The following is a 22,722-nucleotide window of genomic DNA, read 5'->3' as shown; positions in this document are numbered from 1 at the left end:
TTTCACTAGAATCCAAGAGTACTCCTGGACGCATACAACAAACGTGATAAGGAGCAATCACACATTTTTATTGCCGCTATCAGTCCACCGCTCTGTCCATAGTTAGGTCTGGAATGAGTCCTGGCATATTTGACTGAAGTATTTGTAAATAAGTAATGCACCGAGGTCGGTGGCTAAAACGAATTTGATATAAGGAGAAGAAATTCCATTCTAATAATACGAAAATTGGTGATGTGCTCCTGGCATTTGAAAAAAAAGTATCCCAATTACTGCAAGGAAACTGCTGCAAGTTAACCAAATGATAAGGCAAGATTGACCGATTTTGGAGCTGCTAGTTTGATTTCAGAGATGAGCAAAATCTGTCAGGTTGGGAATGTAACTGAATGGCGTCACCTGTTTGCTTCCATTTTTAGATTTCTGTGTAGTCGATGTGAACCATTGTCCCAGTAGAGATCATAAAGGCTATAAATTACATCGAGTAAAATCTTCAATCAGGGAGACTGCCTACAAAGTAAGGTGACCGAGAATAATGCTTGAAGTGTATTACCGTGTCGAGAAAATATTGTATGCTATCATTGTCTTGATTGGCGTTTCAGGTAAGCGAATGCAAGAACACAGGAACGCCGTGAATGAGCCGCTTTGCGTAGCTTATTGTGAGTTTTATTTGTTTTGTAAGATGACAGGTTTGTAGATCGGGGACCAGCATCCAGAGCTATGTGCTATGACACCACTTCGTTCATTTACAGTGTACATTCCGTAGTTTCCATATTACTTTAATCCACAGGAGTCAAACATCTCGGTGGAACTTGGGATTCATCAGCTGCGTTGAGAGGGTCAGCCTGCTGCATGGACAATAGTGTGACCTCCATATTGTACTGCCCTGGCTTGCGCATCAACTCATGGCAACGATGTGGACAGCCACGGTAACCTTGTTTCTGTAAACAGACCCTTCCCCGACAGGTTTTGCACATGTGAACAAGACCTCAGGGAAGGTAGCTCACTGGAATGTTTTACTAACAGGGATTGCATTAGGAAGTTTACTTACAACAGAGATTTGCAACGTTTTTATGACATTGACACCTACTATTAACTGAGAGCTACGTCAACCACAGAATGTGAGCCCTGACCACGGGACATATAACAGAGAGGCCATGTTACTGGAATATAAAAACAGATATGTGTTCAGTGCGACAGTAGTCCTGTAATGAAACCATTTTCTTCTGAAGTATGGACTGGCTGTGTCTTCCCTGTGAACGTATCCTCGCTTTCCCTGGGTGTCCAGTTGCGTTGTTTACACACCCGGTGTGGGTGTAACCTGTAAATCGGGCTTGACCAGGGATTGCCAGAAAGTTTAGAACAATTAAGTATCCTCTTGCTGAGATCCTGTAGTTGATTTTTTCACATCTTTCATCGAATCTTTCTCCGTCCATCTTATCCCGAACTCTTCGAGTCGTTGGTATCTAGAGACACGTTTACTCCTCTCAAAACTGTGTTCAGTCAAGCGCTTTGCCTCAGAAGTATATATTGTATTTCATAATGTCTCTCACATCTGTTTCTCCAGTGAATTTATTGGCGATTACAATCCTGTCCGAGGGGAAGTGCGGTCTGGCCACTTGCACCAATCGCTACTTGGTGGCCATGGCAACGGCAGATCTGATGGTAATTATCATTGAGGTAAATTTGTATCGGATCAGCATTCATTATTTCCCAGTGACTGTCCTGAACATTACTCCCGTGTAGAGTATTAGAATTGTCTTGTCTCGTATAGCCCTCGACTGTTCTGTATGGTTCATTGTCGCATTTACATTTGATCGTTTCGTCGCCATTTGCTGCAATAAGCTGAAGGCGAAGTATTGCACCGGGAAAACTACGGCCACGGTTCTGATAGCAACTGGCGTGCTATTCTGCATGAAAAATGTTCCCTTCCACTTCGCACTTGAACCGCGAGAGATCATTAACAATGTACCGTGGTTCTTCGTTATAAAAATAAGTTACTACACGGATCTGGGGTGGAAAGGATTTGACTGGCTTGATACGGTACTAACTCCATTACTGCCTTTCACTGGAATTCTGGTACTCAACGCTCTGACAGTCAGACACATTTTAGTGACCAGTCGGTTCCGTAAGGGGCTGAGGAGTCAGAGCAAAGGGGAGAATCGCAGTGACCCGGAGATGGAGAGCAGGAGGAGATCGGTGGTTTTACTCTTCACTCTCTCCGGCAGCTTCATCCTTCTGTGGCTGACAACTGTTACACAGTTCCTCTATTATCAGAGCACAGGAACAGGAGGCGAATGGAATGATTCTGAATAGATATTTGATGGTCGGATTTTTACTGAGCACCTTAAGCTGCTGCAGCAACACATCTATTTACGTGGCGACTCAGTCCAAACTCAGGGAGCAAGTGACAAAACACCTCACCTCAGTTTGTGTGCTCATTAAGAAAACCAACTGTTCAGTGGAGTCCAGCGGCCTCTGCAGTTTTGCGTTCAGTCTCTAGTTCTCGAAATCCATGCTGCAATCGACCAGACTCCACCTTTAGATATGCAATCAGCGACCAGCACCTGAGTTTCGATCCAATGAGAACGTCTCCTTCCAAACAGCATTCGTTATCACCAATTACCGATGCTTGTAGCAACCTACCCACAATGACCGCTGTCAATGTATTTCCGCTCGCAAGACACAGAGAAGGTTTCACTGATTCGCAAATGCCGGCGTTCACGGATTTATACTTATCAATCACTGCTACCGATCTACAAAGTTACCTGAACAGTCGATGCAAAACTCCCACAGTTTCATGGTAACAGTCATTAGATTTATTATTTTCATCCCAAATAACTGATAGAAGAATATGGTTAAAATCCCTGACGTTCCTCAAGGTGGATGCGACATTGTGTCATCAGAGACTGGAGAGATGCGGCAGCATCTGACCATGACAAGTTTGAATGTAAAAAGAGATACTGAATGCTGTCCCACGCCGACTGGAAAGCATACCTGTAGGCAGACGGGAAACCCTTTCAAAGGAAGTTTCAGTCATTTCAGGGCATCGCCAATTACGCTCTCCTCATATTAGGTAAGAAAACTCGCTGCCACGCTCCTGTTCAAGCCTATACATATCCTGCATAATCATATCAAGACCTCATTCTATTGTTCCTGAAACCGAAAGCATGCCTGCTCAGCCCTTCCTCAGATGGCAGACTCGGTGTCCCAGCCTAGCCAGTATTCTGATAGAACTAATCAGATCAACCCCGATATACTATATCGATTTACATGAAGAGACTATATGATAGTGCAGATGTGATCTAAGCAAGTCGATGTTAATTTCATAGGGTATGTTTTTTTCGTTTAATCACATATCTCAAAAAACATTAGCACGCAAATGTCGCTTTGTAATTGTCGGCTACATTTCCACGTTACTGCAACAACACATCTCAGTTGCCTAGAATCTCTAAAATAATCACCTATTTTACGTCTTTCCATAATATGTCATCACATTCAGTCGGTATATTCAAGGTGTGTTCCCCGTAATACTACGGATTAAATAAACTTCAATTTAATTTCCTGCTCTCTGCGAAATTTATTGAAGTACTGCAATTGAATCTCTCAACCAAACTATTAACACAGATTTGAATTGCTGGAGCAGAGCCGTCGTGCCTTGTGATGGTTACCGGCGGTGGCCAATCGCCATCTGATCTAGGTTCGGCAATTCACTGTACAGTTCTTAAATTATTCAAAGTTTGCAATTTATTGTCTCTGAAGAAGCATCATTGGAACTCCGGTGACCTCAAGGCAGCAAATTAAATCAAGAATTCTATTGTTCCTTTCGTACCAATATTTACTCAGAATACTTCGCCAAACTCCAGACACTAAAATGGGGGATTCGGTCCCTCTTCAACCAGCTCCAGGCATTGCGGTATTTATTCTCCAGAGTTCGCGCTGCTTTGCGCTCGAACCATCTCATCCTTTTCCTGTCAGTTAGAAATGCTGTTCGATCTCGGTGTACCTGGCCAGTCTTGTCCACCTGTTTCAGGTGTTCCCATTGACTCTGGTCGAAGGTAGCAAGTAACGACTTGCAATTACTATTTCTTTGCATGCTCTGAATCAAAGCAGGAAGTTCAGTTCCGGTTACTCGGGTAAGACACGGACTGCAGTTTTCGATCTCACCAAAGGTAGACCTACTTCGCCCCACCGCTTTCCTCGATATATTGGAAACCGCAACATTAGAGTGAAGCAACCGCCAAAATTAAAATTTCCTCCTCTAATGCTCGCTTGAAGTAGCATAATAATTGGCATAAATCACTAATTTTAGGAATGCTTTGCTATTGACAGGCAACATATATGGATAGCCATTATCATGTGAAAAGCCCGCAAAGTTTTACCCATTTCTTTAACAATTGCGCCGGACAAACGTAATATTTTCGCTTTTGTTGTAAGGAATCCAAATGTACTCTTGTAGATTTTGGCCATTTGACAGCATAAATCGGTGGGTTAGTGAGTGAAATCCAAACTCATTCCTTCTGTTTCGCCACATTATGAACATTGTACGGTGGGCACGTTCGGTTGTCACTCTGGTAAGAAATATGCTGCAACAAACAGTGGTGCCAACACCTTCTTACAATTTGCAGGGAGGAGTTTGTCAAGGTGAATTCATGATGTGGCATCTTGTGGTAGTAGTACCTATCTATTTCTTCAGTTGTTCATCTGAAATCCAATCGGGAAATCTCTGAATTTCCAAATCTACCTTGTTATTCTCAAATACAGAATGTAACCGTGAGGTTGTCAATTACAGAAACAGCATCCTTCGTGGTTTGAGCAGTTTCATTGTTAACTCTGTTAATAATTCGGATTATTATATTCCCCAGGGGTTGTAAAATATGCTGAATTCAGATACGACAATCGCTTTCTGCTTACCGAACGTGTCCTATGTCCTCGTAATATCTTAAAAAAATCATTTCATTTGTTCCTTTCCGATGATTCATCTGAACGTTTACCAGAGCAGTATCTAGTGCACTTACGGGAAAAGGAAAACTGCATCACGGTATCCCAATCTGATAAATTCAACAAAACCTCTTCTTCTTCTTCTTTTCTCTCATGTTGTAAATTAGCTATGGATAACGAGTTCAATTAATAAATGTACAATTTCCTGGAGGCGTGCATCAACATACCAACTAGTAATTTGGAATGATATCTTCCGGTAAATGGAGGTTATCTCCCGGTAGTAAAATAAACAGCTCTACTGTTTCTGCTGATGACAGCTCTCAATAGACCTTAGGCAATAGAAAACGGGTCCAGGAGTAGGCCATTCGGCCCTTTGATCCAGCACCGCCATTCACTGTGATCATGCTGATCTTCCACAATCAGTATCCAGTTCCTGTATTATCCCCATAACCTTTGATTCCGCTATCCTTAAGAGTTCTATCCATCTGTTTCTTGAAAACATCTAGAGACTTGGCCTCCACAACCTTCTGGGGCAGAGCATTCCATATATCCACCACTCTCTGTGTGAAAAAGTTTTTCCTCAACTCCGTTCTAAATGACCTACTTATTCTTAAACTGCGGCCTCTGCTTCTGGACTCACCCATCAGCGGGAACATGCTTCCTGCCTCCAGCGTGTCCAATCCCTTAATATCCTAACGCGAAGAATTATGCAGATGCTGGAAATTCAAGCAACACACATCAAAGTTGCTGGTGAACGCAGCAGGCCAGGCAGCATCTCTAGGAAGAGGTACAGTCGACGTTTCAGGCCGAAACCCTTCGTCGGGACTAACTGAAGGAAGAGCTAGTAAGAGATTTGAAAGTGGGAGGGGGAGGGGGAGATCCAAAATGATCGGAGACGACAGAAGGGGGAGGGATGGAGCCAAGAGCTGATAGCAAGTCTGAGTCAAAATGTGGTCGAAAAATTGAAGAGCCGAGGAAATTACAGGTAGGGAGCGGTGAGAGATGGGTTAACTGAACTCCCGTCGACGAGAAGGCCCGAACCGTCGACTGTACTTCTTCCTAAAGATGCTGCCTGACTTGCTGCGTTCACCAGCAACTGTGATGTGTGTTGTTTGAATTTCCAGCATCTGCAGAATTTCTCGTGTTTGCGTTTTTAAATTCACTACTGCGAAGCCTCTTCTGGTGATGCCTGCACTGAAGAAGCTTAAATCTTCTCTTCTACGGGAGTGTAGTGAAACCGTCACTATACCCTCTTTAAAGCTTGCATATCTGTCCAATAATGAGGGACATAGAACTGAACACAAATTTCCTGTTATGAGTGCTCAAGGCCTGTTAGGGGCGCTGGAGAGCGTTGGGCTGTGAGTTTTTCAGAGCACTTGATTGGTTCATCGTTGTTTAATAAAGTGTTAATCGTTTAGCTCCCTTGTGGTTTTCTCAAGCGACTCACTCTTTGTAAACGGTCTCCTGGTGCCTTCTGTTAAATTTATTTTGATAGGCTCAGTGATTCCTTGTTACTTTTATTATTTAAACCGATGCCCAAGCAGCGGTAATCTCAGGGTCCTAGATTGGAGAACGTTACTTCTCGCACTGTCGCTCGACCGACCTGCTGATTTTCTTTTGGAATTATTATGAATAAACTTTCTTGGTCGTCTTTACATTGGATTCTTGCCTTACCTCTGCAATGGAGTTCTGATATTGCCAGCGCAAACCGTGACAATTTCAAGTGTGGTCTAACCGGGTATTTACAGAGCAGCCACGTAATGTATTTTGAACTCAATCTACTGAGTAATTAAAGCCAGCGCACCATTTGCCTTCTTAACCACCCTATCATCTTGCATTGCACTTTTGGGGGATCAATGGATGTGAAAATAAAGATCCCTGTTAAGAATCCGCCATTAACATTGTTTCTGCCTTCAACATTGACCTTACAAAGTGAATTACCTGACACACTTACGGGTTGACTTCCATTCTCCTCTTCTCAGCTCGGTTCTGCATTTTATCAATGTCCTATTGAAACATAAGATCTTCAACACTATCTGCAGGACAACCAAACTTTGTGTCATAGAATCATAGAGTACAACAGTACAGAAATACGCTCTTTGGTCCATCCAGACCCTGCCGAACAGTTATCTTTCCTAACCCATCGACCCGCACCTGGACCATGACCCTCCATTGCCCTCCTGGCCATTCAATCATCTAACCTTCCCTTCAATGTTGAAACCTAACGTGCATTCTCCTGTTCCTCTAGCAGCCCATTTCACACTCGCCTGACCCTCTGTGTGAAGAAGTTACCCCTCGAGTTCCCCTTAAATATTCCAGCTTTCAGCATGAATGTTTGAGCTGTAGGTCTAGACTCACTTAGCATCAGTGACAAAAAGCCTATTTGCATTCACCCCACCTGAAAGGATCTGGTGCGTTCATGGTGTATATGAGAAATAAATCCTGTTCGGGCTTCTAGTGGGTTCAGGTATTGATTTTAGCCAACCTTTCAATGACAAACTCTGCCATCTTCACCAGGGATGATGCCTGGGCATGTGTAATGAGGAACGCTCACAACACGATGGAGGAACTCAGCAGGTCGGGCAGCATCCGTGGAAATGATTAGTCAACGTTTCGGGCCGGAACCCTTCGTCAGGACTGAAGAGGGAAGGGGCAGAAGCCCTATAAAGAAGGTGGGGGAGGGTGGGAAGGAGAAGGCTGGTAGGTTCCAGGAGGAAAAAAAACAACAGTAAGGGGAAAGATAAAGAGGTGGGGGGAGAGGAAGCAGGGAGGGAATAGGCAGGAAAGGTGAAGAAGGAATAGGGGAAAACACAATGGGTAGTAGAAGAAGGCGGAACATAGAACATAATAGAACATAGAACATAGAACTATAGGAAGGGTGTGGAAGCATTGGAAAGGGTGCAGAGGAGATTTACCAGGATGCTGCCTGGTTTAGAAAGTATGCATTATGATCAGAGATTAAAGGAGCGAGGGCTTTTCTCTTTGGAGAGAAGGAGGTGTACAAGATAATAAGAGGAATAGATAGAGTGGATAGCCAGCGCCTCTTCCCCAAGGCACCACTGCTCAATACAAGAGGAGATGGCATTAAGGTAAGGGGTGGGAAGGTCAAGAGGGATATTAGAGAAAGGTTTTTTTACTCAGAGAGTGGTTGGTGCGTGGAATGCACTGCCTGAGTCAGTGGTGGAGGCAGATACACTAGTGAAGTTTAAGAGACTACTAGACAGGTATATGGAGGAATTTAAGGTGGGGGCTTACATGGGAGGCAGGGTTTGAGGGTCGGCACAACATTGTGGGCCGCAGGGCCTGTACTGTGCAGTACTATTCTATGTTCTATGTTCTATGAACCATGAGGGAGGTGATAGGCAGCTGGGGGAGGGGGCAGAGTGAAACTGGGATCGGGGAAGCTAGGGGGAGGGAATTACCGGAAGTTGGAGAATTCTATGTTCATACCAAGGGGCTGGAGACTACCTAGACGGTATATGAGGTGTTGCTCCTCCAACCTGAGTTTAGTCTCACCATGGCAGTAGAAGAGGCCATGTATGGACATATCCGCATGGGAATGTGAAGCAGAGTTGAATTGGCTGGCAACCGGGAGATCCTGTCTGTTGTGGCGGACGGAGTGGAGGTGCTCGACGAAGCGGTCCCCCAATCTGCGTCGGGTTTCCATAAGTGGGTAAGCATTAGTGTGAAAGCCATTAATGTGTTCTGTACAATAGCTCGTCAATCAGCGAAAGAACCTCAATAGACAATAGACAATAGACATAAGGTGTAGGAGTAGGCCATTCGCCCCTTCGAGCCAGCACCGCCATTCACTGTGATCACGGCTGATCATCAATACACTCACATCAGTAGCGAAAGGTAGTTTATCGTGTCAGCCCCCCCCCCCCCCCGAGACCACTCCCCAGTGACTAAACTGGGCCTCATGGTTTGAGACCTTGCGAGTGTATTTGCTAACCGGTATTCTGTTGAAGTAGTTTTTCAAGTGCTTTGGTCCTCCTCCCCAGTTTCTGTTTGTAAAAGAAAGCATTCTATATGCAACACACACACAATTCTGAAGGCACTCGGCGTGTGGGGCATATGTGGAGAATGGATCATAGGCAAAAGGAAGAAGAAAGGGGGGCAGGAGGAGGCTATAGGCAGATGGGAAGAGTTAAGCAGCGAGAAAGGCGGAAAGAAGAAGAGGGGATGGGGAGGGTTTTTTTAAATATCTGAGAAGATTTACATTTTTATTACTGTAGGCATCCCTGGAAGTGACCGCTGTGGAGTAGCAAATCATAAACACAAGAAATTCTGCAGATGCTGGAAATCAAAGCAACACACACAAGATGTTCGACGAATACAGCAGATCTGGCAGATCTATGGAAATTAATACACCGTTAACCGTTCGGGCACAGTCCCTTCATCAAGGGCGTGCCCACCATAGGGTGACTGATCTTGGGGCACTTTCACTCGGAATCGATGGAGCAATATCCTGGATCTAATAATCTCCTACAAACGTAGATTTCTTCCTCTGTAGAGGTCGTGGTATTTTCAGTAGAATCCATGAGTAGTCCAGGACGCATACAAACAAACGTGATAAGCAACAATCACACATTTTTATTGTCGCTATCTGTCCACCGCACTGTCCATAGTTAGGCCTGGAATGGGTCCTGGCATAATTGAATAAAATATTTGTAAATAAGTGATGTACCGAGGTCGGTGGCTAAAACGTATCTGATATGTTAAGGAGAAGAAATTCCATTCTAATAATATGAAAATTGGTGATGCGCTCTTGGCATTTGAAAAAGTATCCCAATTACTGCAAGTAAACTGCTGCAAGTTTACCAAATGATATGACGAGATTGACCGCTTTGGAGCTGCTAATTTGATCTCAGAGATGAGCAAAATATGCCAGGTTGGGAATGTAACTGAGATGGCGTCAGGACCTCATCCCTCTTCCTGCCTATGTCGTTGGTCCCAACATATATCATGACTTCTGGTTGTTTTCCCTCTGGTACCAGGATGTCGTGCACCCGGTCAGAGACATCCTGGACCCTGGCACCCTGGAGGCAACAAACCATGCGGGTGTCCTTCTCACGTCCACAAAATCTCCTGTCTGCTCCCCTGACTATAGAGTCTCCAGTGACGACAGCTCTCCTCTTCTCCGTCCCACCCTTCTGCACCACAGGGTCAGACTCAGTGCCGGAGGCCCTGCCACTGTGGCTCACACCTGGTCGGTCGTCCCCGCCAACAGTATCCAGGACGGTAAACTTATTATTCAGGGGAATGGCTACAGGGGTGCTCTGCACTACCTGTCTGCTCACCTTCGCTTTCCCCTCTCTGACTGTCACCCAACGACCTGCTTCCGACAGCGTAGGTGTGACTACCTCCCTTTACCTCTCATATGTGACTGCCTCATTCTCCCTTATGAGTCGAAGGTCATCCAGCTGCTTCTCCAGATTCCTTACACGGTCTTCCAGATCGCCCAGCCGTATGCACTTCTGGCAGATGTGACTCTGCGGGAGAGGGGCGTTCCCCCAAGACTGCCACATCTCACATGAGAGGCACATCACCGTCTCAGGAGACATTGTAGAAACTAACTGCGAGCTAGCTTGTCCTCCGCCTCTTTTCGTCAAAGCCTCTCGAGTCAGAGCCTCAAAGATCCACTCCTTCACTGGCCCACTCACTCACTGGCCGCTTCGCTTGAGCTATCCCTCTATTTTCCTGTTTGAACTTTTCAAAATATTTAGTCACCTGATCTCGACTGCCCAATCAGCTGCTTTCTGCTGAGTCTGAGCTATTCAAATCTTGATTGTCTATTCAACGGCTTTTTGCTGATCTATTCAAATATTGATTGACTTGATTGCACAGGCCAACTGCCAAAACTGCCAGAATCTCTCGAGTTAAAGCCTCAAAGCTCCACTCCTTCACTGGCCCACTCACGCACTGGCCGCTTTCAACTGTATATTGTAGAATTACAATGTTATAGAACAGAGACATAGAAAAGAGAACAGAACAACACATGAACCGGCACTTCGGCCCAAAATATTGTGCTGAACTGAATGCATTAGTAACCAATTGACCAAATAAAACTAACCCCTTATACCTACATAATGCCCATACCCCTCCATTCTCTACGCATTCATGTGCTAATCTGAGCGTTTCTTACAAGTCCCCAGTGTATCTGACTTCAGCACTACCCAAGGTGAGCATACCAACTACCCACCAATCTCTGTAAAGGAGTTTGCTTCTCACATCTCCTTTGATCTTATTCCTTCTCGCATGAAATGCCTCCCCTCCGGTATTAGCTATTTCACCCCGAGGAAAAGATTCTGTCTATCTACTCTATGCTTATCATAATCTTATAAACCTCTATCAGTTTTCCCCTCAGCGCTCCAGAATAAACAGCCCAAGTCTGTCCAACCACTCATTATAGCTCATGCCCTCTAATCCAGGTAATATCCTGGTAAACCCCTCCTGCACCCTCTCCAAATCCTCGATATTCTTGCGATAATGGCGTGACCAGATCTATGTGCATTACTCCAGATGTGAACTAATTAGAGCTTTATAAAGGGGTAGGATAACTTTCTGACTTTTGAACGCAATATCTCAGCTAATAAAGGAAAGCATGCCATTTGCCTCCTTAACTGCCTTATCAACCTCTGTAGCTATTTTCAAGGAGCAGTGAACTTGTACACCGAGATCCCTATGTTCTTGCCCGTCTTGTCACTAACAGTGTACAATCTCTTTACATTTGAACCACCAAGGTGCAACATCTCACATTCGCTGCATTGAACTCCATCTGCCACTTCCCCACCCATATCTGTAACTGTTCTGCAGGACATCCCAATGTGTTCTTTGCCATTCTCAACGCTATCCATGCCACCAAACATTGTATCGGTGGCGTACTTACTAACCCACCCATGTACATTTCATCTAGGTCGTTTATATGCATCACAAACCGCGGAGGTCCCAGTTCATATCCCTGTAGAACACCACTAATCACAGACCTACCGCTGGTATAAGTCTCTCCTATTACCACCCACTTCTTCTATGGGTGAGTCTATTCTGAATCTAAATGGCGTAATCTTCTGAAAGAGCCTCCTACGAGGAACCCCGTCAATCGCCTCAATAAAATTCATGTAGATTACATCCACAATTCTACCGTCACCAATCGCCCTCACCAGTTCTTCGGAAAACACATTTAAGTTAGCAACACATGATTTGTCCTGCACAAAGCCACACTAGCTCTTCCTAATAAGGCTATGAGTTTCCAAATATTCATATATCGTGTAAGAATCATAAGAATTATCTCCAGTGAATTCCCTACCACTGATGTGAGACTCCGCCTTCTATAGCTTCCAAGTTTATCCCTGGTTCCCTTCTTGAAAGATGGATCAATATCAGCTTCTCGCCAGTCTTCCAGGACCCTGCCTGCCGCTAGGGAGACAGAAAGATAATGATCAAGGTCACAGTAATCCCTTCACCTGCCTCTCAATAACTTGGGGTATGTCCCAGCAGGCCCTGGGGAATTAAAAAAGCTTAATTCTAATTAAGAGATCACTATTTCCTCCTTTACTTCCAAATTCCCTGGCATATTAATAATCTGGGCACTGTCCCACATCCGCTCCTCCACGTCCTTCTCATTGGCAAATACTGATATAAGTTATTCATTAAGGAGCTCAGCCACATCTTTCATATCCGAGCAAATGCTCCCTCCTGCCTGTATCCCTGAGTGGTCTCATGCTTTCCTCAGTTATCCTCTTGCTCTTGACGTATATTCAGAGTGCCTTAGGATTCTCCTTAATCCTACTTGCCAAGGACTTTTCATGGCCTCTCCTGGCTTTCCTAATTTCCTTCTTGAGGTCTTTGCTGGCACATTTATTAACCTTCCAGGGCTCCATTTGAGTCGAGCTTCCTAAACTTTACATGCTTTTCTTATTTCTTGTTCACTAAGTTCATGAACTTGAAGGTCCAATAACCCGATGATCCGCGTCCTTCCCTCTGGCTGGAACATCCCTACCCTGTACTGTGGGTAGTTGGTCTCCAATATCCCTGACGTGCTGGATGTAGTCTTTGCAAAAACAGCTGTTCCCTATTAACTCTATCTAGTTTCTGCCCAGTGACCTTGTTATTTGTCCTGCTTCAGTTTAATACTCTCCCGCAAAATCGGTTCTTATTCTTATCTATAACTATCTTGAAACTTAAAGAGTTGTGTTCACTCATTGAATGGTCAGTCTCCTGGCCAGGCGCATCACGCAACGCCAGATCCAGTACAGCTCCCCCTCGTGTTGAACAATCTGCATGTTGATTTAAGTGACTCTCTTAGATGTACCTAATAAATTCTACCCCATTTGCAATATGAAGGTCTCAGTTTAGAGTACATCAGGGTAATTGAAGTTTTTTCATGACGTCATATTAACCACCCTATCAGTTTGCGAGAACACCTGCAGTGATCTATGGATAACTGCAGCTGTGAAGATCTCTGCTGTACCCGGTGACCGTGTGATCTCTCTCACGGAGGCCAATGTTAGGCTGTCTATAAAGAGGGTGAAGTCTGGAAGACCTAAGGTCCGGATGGAATAATTGGTAATGCCCTTAAAACGTGTGCCAACCAACTGTCGACAGTATTCAGGGACATTTTCAACCTCTCACTGCTACGGATGGAATTTCCCACTTGCTCAAAACGGCCACAATTATACCAGTGCCTAAGAAGAATAATGTGAGGCGCATTGATGACTGTCGCCTGGTAGCACTCATATTTACGGTGAAGAAATGTTTTGAGAGGTTGATCATGACTAGACTGAACTCTTGCCCTAGCAAGTACCTGGACCCATTGCAATTTGCCTATCGTCACAACAGGTCAAAGACAGAAGTAATCTCAAAGGCTTTTCACGCGGCTTTAGACCACCTGCAGAACACAAACACCAAATCAGGATGCTGTTCATCGACTATAGCTCAGCATTTAACACCATCATTCCCAAAATTCTGATTGAGAAGTTACAGAACCTGAACCTCTGTACTTTCTTCTGCAATTAGATACTGGACTTCCTAACTGGAAGGCTACAATCTGTGCAGATTGGTGATAATATCTCCTCCTCGCTGACGACCAACGCTGGCGAAGCCCGTGGTGAACTTTTTCTATATTTATACCCATGAGTGCGTGGCTAGGCTTAGTTCAAATACCATCTATAAATTCGATGATACAACCATTGTTGGTAGGATCTCAGGTGGAGACGAGTGGCTGGATTTCAACATTTATCAGAAATTTTGATAAGTACAGGATGGGAGGCGAACGAGAGGTCATTGTGCAGGTAGATGGGGCTAGGCAGAAAAACAATAAGTTCGACATGCACTAGAAGGGCCAAAGGGCCGTTTTCTGTGCTGTTCTGCTCTGAGACGCAAAATAATATTTTGATTTATAATTACACAGTCAGTGTTTGCTGCAAATAACTGAACCCAGAAATTTACAGCGTAGACACGAGGAAATCTGCAGTTGCAGTAAATTCAATCAAACCACACAAAATGCTAGTGAACGCAGCAGGCCAGGCAGCACCTATAGGAAAAGGTACAGTCGACGTTTCGGGCCGAGACCCTTCGTCAGGACTAACTGAAAGAAGAGATAGTAAGAGATTTGAAAGTGGGAGGGGGAGGGGGAGATCCGAAACGATAGGAGAAGACAGGAGAGGGAGGGATGGAGCTAAGAGCTGGAAAGTTGATTGGCAAAAGGGATACAAGGCTGGAGAAAGGAGAGGAACATGGGACGGGAGGCCTAGGGAGAAAAAGGGGCGGGGTGGGGGCTGGGAAGCACCAGAGGAAGATGGAGAGCCGGCAAGGAGTTATTGTGACCGACAGAAAGAGAGAGAGAAAAAAGGAATGAATGAATGCACGAATGAATGAATGAACGAATAAATAAATAAATAAATAAATAAATAAGAGAGGGGATAAGAAGGGGAGGAGGGGCATTATCGAAAGTTAGAGAAGTCGATGTTCATGCCATCAGGTTGGAGGCTACCCAGACGGAATATAAGGTGTTGTTCCTCCAACCTGAGTGTGGCTTCATCTTGACAGTAGAGGAGGCCGTGGATAGACATGTCAGAATGGGAATGGGATGTGGAATTAAAGTGTGTGGCCTCTGGCAGATCCTGCTTTCTCTGGCGGACAGAGCAAACGGTCTCCCAGTCTGCATCGGGTATCACCAATATATAGAAGGCTGCACGGGGAGCACCGGACGCAGTATATCACACCAGCCGACTCACAGGTGAAGTGTCGCCTCACCTGGAAGGACTGTCTGGGGCCCTGAATGGTGGTGAGGCAGGAAGTGTAAGGGCATACGTAGCACTTATTCCGCTTACAAGGATAAGTGCCGGGAGGGAGATCAGTGGGGAGGGATGGGGGGGGAATGAATGGACAAGGCAGTCGCGTAGGGAGCGATCCCTGCGGAAAGCAGAAGGAGTGGGAGCGAGGGAAAGATGTGCACGGCGCAGACTACTTTCGTGGGTAATACCATTTCTCCTCGTTGTCTGCTCATGAACTGTCAGGGGTTCTAGTAGGGTGCATGCAGGTAGATATGAATGTTAACCCACGTACTTTCTAGTAGAAATAATAAAAGTTACTTGTCGGTAAATACAGATTCTCTGTGCCTCACTGATCATTATTACGGGGGGTAATTCTTGTAACGCCCATATTCTGTAATTTAGTTAATTATTTATCTGTTTACTTATTTATCATCTACATTATGGATTGCATTGAACTTCTGCTGCTAGGGTAACAAATTCCACAACACACGCCGGTGCTTACAGATCTGGTTCTGATTCTGACTATATTGTCCCTCTGTTTCTAACTCTCCCGCTATTAGCTCTCTGTTACTGCACATCCACTGCTTTTTGTAGGTTTGCTGTAGAAGGGGATTGGTGATTCCTTGCTGGACCATGAAGCAACCCGTCAATGTACTCTCCACCACAAATTCACACAGAAACATTTCTATGTTTTAATGACATGCCAAATCTTTAAAAACTTCTAAGAAAGTAGAGGTGCTGACATGCATTCTTCATAATGGCACCTACGTGCTGGACTCTGGAGAGAGCCTCTAAAATTACAGCGGAGAGCACCTCGCGATATTATATTATCAACGGGCGGCGCACCACTGTGGAATTTTTAAGAAGTCGTCAGTGGCACAATGTTCATGTAAGATTAATAATCCCGGCTTGCCAAATTAGGCCTTTGGCAATGGTCACTGAGGACATCGTCATGAAAAATGACGGGATACGTTCAGAGATAGTTCGCTGGGTCTGAGCTGTTCCTTGTGGAGTACAAGGGTCGTGGCAGTACATTAGCAGTGCTGGGCGGCTATGAAATATCCCTACTGGAAAGGATAAGAGAAACCGAGAGAACTCCCTTTACAGTGCTGTGCAAATGTCATGCATATACAGAAAAAAAAAACTGAGAGTGGCGATAAACCTGGTTCTGATATCGGTCTCTATTGTGGACTGACAGTGAGAATGGTATCATTGTTGAGAATAGAGGGGAGGGAGCAGAGAGCACCTGAGAGACATTTAGTCATGCCCTATCTATATAAATGTGCCAATGACTTTTGCACGGTAATGTATATTTGGTGTAAATAGGCAATTTCATGCCTGGCTGTGGAATGGACGCCATTAACGTCAACGGTGATAAAGTGCAAAACCACAGGAAATGAACAAAATGTTAAACCCATTTACCAACACGTTCTCTGCTCTACAATGATAAATGCAGTACTGTGCAAAAATCTTAGGCGCTCTACCTACGTAAGTGTGCCAATTACTTTTGCACTGTAATGTATTTTTGGGGTAAATAGGCAATTTCATGCTTGGGTTTGGAATGGACGCCACTAGCGTCAATGGTGATAAGGTGCAGAACACACGGAAAATGAATGAAGTGTTAAATGAATACATCACATCTACATTTACAAACGCGAGAGAATCTACAGAGGCTGGAAATCGAAAGCAACACACAAACATGTTGGAGGAATCCAGTAGGCCAGGCAGCATCTGTGTAAATGAGTAAATCTACAGTCACTCTTCAGATGGACATAGTTTGTGAGCTCACTGCAGGGATCTGTGCAATCTGACAGAATGTCGTCATTAGAGTGGAAGAGATGTTGGAATTTTACATGAGTGTCCTCCGATCCTGACTATCCTTATCAAAGGATATTATTTAGATTATGAAGACACGCAGCCCTGTTTTATTCTCATTTAGTAATGCATGCATTAAGAAATGATACAATGATATGGGAAACGATCAGAGATTGCTGTAGTAAATAGTCTATCGCTATATAGTGATGCAGAGATACGCCAGATAACTACTGGTGGATGAGCTTTTCAACAGTGATCAGTCAGCGAATGGATGGGATTCAGATGGACAGGATCTACTTGTAGAGACAAGTACTGTCGCCGTCAGGGTGTCAGTTGACAGAATGGATAAAGAAGTGACAGGTGAAATACGGCGTATGGAATTGTGTCGTGAAAAGAATGATTAACGCGCAGGGAAAAGTTTCTAACTGGGCAGAACATTGTGAAATCCGAGCTGCATACGGATTCACAGGTCTTGCTTTGGATTTCCTGAAGGCTAACTCGCAGGTTAATTCGGTGCTAGCGAAGGCAAATGTAATGCTGGCATTCATTTCCCGACTCAAACCCGATGCCATGAAGGTGCGTAGGCCAAGAAAAATGTTTACAGGTTCTTAATTGGTTAGGGGACTAACGGTTTTAGGGAAGGAGAAGGAAGTTGGTGTTGAGGAACAGATCAACCGCGATGGAAAGTTGGAGGAGATCGATGGAACGAAGGACACAAGTCTGCTCCGATATCCTGTGGTTTCATGGTCATGTTCCTTGTCATTTGACTGTCTGAATTAACCGCCAGAAATTCACCAAACGCCTCGGTAAAGTGCCCATTGATGGTTCTACCGCGTTGCGTTCACTGAAATTCTTTGTTACATCCTCATGAACATCCCAGGAAATGACATCTTCCCAACAATGTCATGCAAGTCATCTTTAGACTTTCTGCAGGAGATAATTGGATCTTGTTGAGGCAAACCCTGTGAAGGTAAACTCATCAGGAAGTTGATACCAACTTATGAGAGACAAGTGAATGTTGAGGTTAGGGTATCTGTGGATGTGGACGTTGTCTGCTCATCCCGTGTTAAAGGACGTGCCGATGTAGAATTCCATTAGTTAAATCACTTTGCCGTGCTGCCTACTCAATCCGAGCATAGACCAGGTCCGACCTGATCTCAGGAGTCTCGAGGAGCAACAGCTTTGCCGTTCACTTGACCAAAGGAAATTTACATTAGGGTATGGGATTCATTATGGAAAATGCTGTGGTTGTGACAAGAGCACGGATATAAACGGTAGAAAGGGTTTAATAATTGGTAGGAGGTAAAGGTCGGGAGATTTGTTCACCGAAGGTTCTGTTGCCGTGCCCTGTCACTCTCGGATTGTAAAGCAGTTCTATTCCACCCGCGGCCATGTTCTCCAATGACCACGGGTTCTGTAGTGTCAAGAGTGAAAACACTGCGACCGCCTCTGAGAAGAACTTAGACATTATGTTTATGAATTAATTGAATAATTGAGATGAACGGATTATTTCGTTACGCTGATGAACTGCTGTCTGAACTTGGACTGAGTTACCCCATAAATAAACGTGTTTGTGCAGCAACTTAATAACATCAGCATGTCTCCGGTGTGTTGAAAAACGTATTCAGAATCGTTCTAATTATTTTGATCCAGTCCGGCAATAATGTAGTAAAGGAATTCGGCAACATTCACCGACCACAGGATGATGAAGCTTCCGGAGATGGTGAGAAGTAAGATCACAGACCTCCTCCTGCTCTCCATCTCCGGGTCACTGCGGTTCTCCGCCTTGCTCTGACCCCTCAGCCCCTTACGGACGCGACTGGTCACTAAAATGTGTCTGACTGTCAGAGCGTTGAATAGTAGTATTAACACGAACGGGAATAATGGCGTGAGGACGGTAGAAAGCCAGTCATATTCCAGGAATCGCCGGCGCCTCAAAGGTGCCGGTGCCGAGAGAAACGTTCCGGTTCGGGGCGCTGCACGGAGAGCAGGGTTCGGAAAGGAGGCCGGGAACGGTTTGGAAATCAGTGTAAATCTCTGTCCATCAGGATTCTGACAGATATGCAAGGCCGAGAAAGCCTCGGCAACTTTCTCAGCGACAGTGATTCCCGCGATCCGGTCACATCTGTTCACACTGTCCGGTACCGCTCAGCCCCGCTGTCTTCGACTTTGTCCACGGACAGTTTCCAAAGCTCGTTGCAGATTTACTTCCCCCGTTCGCAGGCATTGATCTCCTCCTCGGCTTCCGCCCACACGGGCACGGCTCGGCTCGCTTATTTTAAATTCCGCAACTACTCTTCGCCGCGGTTCCTTCACACTCTGTCAGGAGATCGGATCAGAAAGTTCCCGTGTTGGTTTTATTTAATATTCTCCCTGACCTGCTCCGAATTACTGCGGCGTTACTCTAAATGTTCCGGTGCTGATGGTCCCGGAGCGGAGTGTCGCCTGTAACTTACCCCGTCTGACCTGTATCGGACCCGGCTGTGTCGGCTCTGAACTCCCGCTTCACTACATCGATATCAGGGCGTGGAAACAAACCCCGGGAAACAAAAACCCACAGACACCCTTATTTAATTTTTCCAAACTCCCGAAATTCTCGGGATCTAATATACAGTTGGTGTCATTTTCAGGATATAAATGTACATTTTGTGTCAATAACAGACTGGGGAATGTTGACTTGGTCCCTCAGCCAAATTGTTGACACAGTTTGGGAACAACTGGGCTCCAAGCACCGGTCTCTACAATACCTACTGGGACATCTTGCAGGCCCAAGAAGGGTCTTGTTATTCCAGTGGCCACACATTTTAATTCCACCTCCCATTCCCATTCTGATATGATTCCCACAGCCTCCTCTACTGTCAAGATGAAGCCACACTCAGGTTGCAGGAACAACACCTCATATTTCATCTGGGTAGCCTCCAACCTGATGGCATGAACATTGACTTCTCTAACTTCCGTTCATGCCCCTCCTCCCCTTTAGACCCCATCCCTTATTTATTTATTTAATATATTTTTATTCCCCCTTTTCTCTCTCTCTCTCTCTCTCTCTCTCTTTTTTCTCCCTCTGCCTCTCTCACCATAACTCCTTGCCTGCTCTCCACCGTCCGGGGTCCCCTCCCCGCTTCTCTCTCCCCAGGCTTCCCGTCCCACGATCCTCTCCCTTCCCCAGTCTGGTATCTCTTTTGCCAATCAACTTTCCCACTCTTAGCCTCGTCCCTCCCCCTCCTGTCTTCTCCTATCATTTCGGATCTCCCCCTCCCCCCTCCCACTTTCAAATCTCTACTATCTCTTCTTTCAGTTAGTCCTGACGAAGGGTCTCGGCCCGAAACGTCGACTGTACCTCTTCCTATAGATGCTGCCTGGCCTGCTGCGTTCCACTAGCATTTTTTGTGTGTGTTTCTTGTTCCTTCAACTTGTTTTGAGCTGTGACAGTATTTTTTTTATCAGAACTAACCATGGAGACTAAAATTATCTGAGTTGAAATGTTGTCTTACACCCACTGACGTGCTTTATAAACTTTTAACAGTGCAGAAAAGTCAAAGGATTTGTGTATGGGAATCACAAACACAACAGCACGTTAGTTCCGCTGTGTCTCAGTTCACCAGCGCTTGAATGCCGCCGATCCTTGAATGTGGAGGCGGAGATGCTGGAGAAGACAGCGCCCCACTCGCTACAAGGAGAGCCCGATCACGTGTCCATGTCCGTGATCTGATTGGATACATTGCCATGACGTTGCTAGCAGTGTGACATCATTCACTGGCTCTCATTTTGGAAGGGATTCAGTCGGCCATCGCAGATACACCAGCAGCTTCGCACTGGGAAGCGGCCGTTCACCTGCTCCGTGTGTGCGAAGAGACTCATTCAGTTAACCCATCTTGTGATGCTCCGGTGAGTTCACAATAAATAGAGGCCACATTTCTGTCCGGAGTGAGCAAAGGGTTTTACTCAATCATCCCAGCTGCTGCAACATCAGCAACTTCACATCAGGGAGGAAGTTCAAATCAGCTCTGTGTTAAATGATTAGCCATCACGGTGACTGAAGGCAGCTGCAGGTTCATGAGGGACTGTTACTGTCAGAATCTGCAGTTATTGCGGCTGTTCATCGCACCCAGAACTGAACCCTCGTCACTGAGCATTGGAAAAGTCCGTCCTGCTGATGTTAGCCTTAAACTAGACTAGTGTTTAATATTCTGGATCTGTGAAAGATAAATCAGTTCTGTATTCACTCCTGTGTCTCAGGTACTTGCTGTCTCTACCACACTCACGATGTACACTAGAGAGGCCACTCGGCCCCTCTGGTCCCTGCCTATGTTTATGTTCCATATTAGTTTATCAAAATCTATCCCTGCCATTCCCCCCTCACTCTCCCTGTGATGACAGGTTGCAACTGGTCACCACTCCGTGGGTTAGGAGATTTCCCTTGAATTTCATGGAATCATAGAAATCTACAGCACATTACAGACCCTTTGACCCACAGCGTTGTGCCGACCATGTAACTTACTCTAGAAACTGTCTAGAATTATCCTACCACATAGCCCTTTATTTTCCTAATCTCCATGTACCTATCTAAGAATCTCTTAAAAGACCCTATTGTATCCGTCTCCACCGTCGCTGGCAGTGCATTCCACACACACACACTTTGTTTAAAAAACTTAGCTCTGACATCTCCTCTGTGCCTACTTCCAAGCAGCTTAAACCTATTCCCCCTCGTGTTAGCCGTTTCAGTCCTGGGAAAAGCCTCTGGCTATCCACACGATCAAAGCCTCTCATCCTCTTATACACCTGCATGAATTTCTTGCATGATTTTCTCCAGGCTGAATAAGACAATGTGCTCACTGTGGTTTTGACGTTCTTCAGGGCTCTGGACTAAGGTGGTTAAGCTCCTTCTTCCCTGCTCTTTTCAACGTTTTGTGTCATTTTCACTAGTTTCAAACGACTGTGCCTCAGACAGCTGGGTTGTTGCAATTCGCTGCTAAAGTCTGACAGCAGACTAGAGAGTGAATCTTCGATGGAGCAGAGTCAGAAACCAAAGAATTGCCAGTCTGAATCAGAGCTTTGGGGCTCCGGAAAGAGATGCGGCCAGGAGTTTACAAGGAGGGGGAAGAAGAGGAATCAGACCGGCAGGATGTGCATACAAATGAAAGATCAAAAGCATTTGGAAACTGGTTGATCAAAAAATGGTTAATTTCTTTAAAATACTGGTGGAAATCAACAGATCAGGCAGCCAATGTGGAGAGGAACAAATAAACAACGTTTAGGCCGAGCCCCTTCAGCATGCATTGGCTGTGTACTCCTCTGCTCAGTTGCTGCCTGAACTGCAGAGTTCCTCCAGCATTTTATGTGTATGTGTCCACATCTCCAGCAACAGCAGAATCTCTTGTGTTTTATATCTGCAGTTGTAAGAACGTTTTACTTTGGCATTAAACACGCGGAACGTTTGCTGATATTAAGTGTATTGTTTTATTAGAGCTGCTTTCTGCGTTAAAAGAGCTGCTGAGTTTTCTACACAAAAAAAAACTGAGTTATGTACTTGAACCGCGCGGAAACTTTCAACGGCACCGTGATTAGCTTGAAAGCTCTGCGTTACAATTATCGCTGTCGCTGAAGCACCGATCGAATGCGCAGGCGTCAGGGTTGCGGATGGTCCCAAATATCACGCATGCGCAGTACACAAAAGGCCTCGGATATCGCTGCC

The 22,722-nt window shown here is 45.2% G+C and overlaps 1 long non-coding RNA gene across 1 annotated transcript; it reads left to right on the top strand.

Annotated features, from left to right (window-relative positions):
- The first annotated feature begins 20,810 nt into the window (after positions 1 to 20,810).
- On the top strand, positions 20,811 to 22,471 carry LOC140207543 (uncharacterized). The gene is made up of 2 exons (XR_011888581.1): positions 20,811 to 20,915; positions 21,954 to 22,471. It is a non-coding gene; the product is annotated as an uncharacterized lncRNA (long non-coding RNA).
- The last annotated feature ends 251 nt before the right edge of the window (positions 22,472 to 22,722 follow it).

The sequence above is a fragment of the Mobula birostris genome, chromosome 13 (genome assembly GCF_030028105.1).
Source record: "Mobula birostris isolate sMobBir1 chromosome 13, sMobBir1.hap1, whole genome shotgun sequence".
Lineage (NCBI taxonomy): Eukaryota > Metazoa > Chordata > Chondrichthyes > Myliobatiformes > Myliobatidae > Mobula > Mobula birostris.
This window is presented reverse-complemented; position numbering and strand designations above follow the sequence as displayed.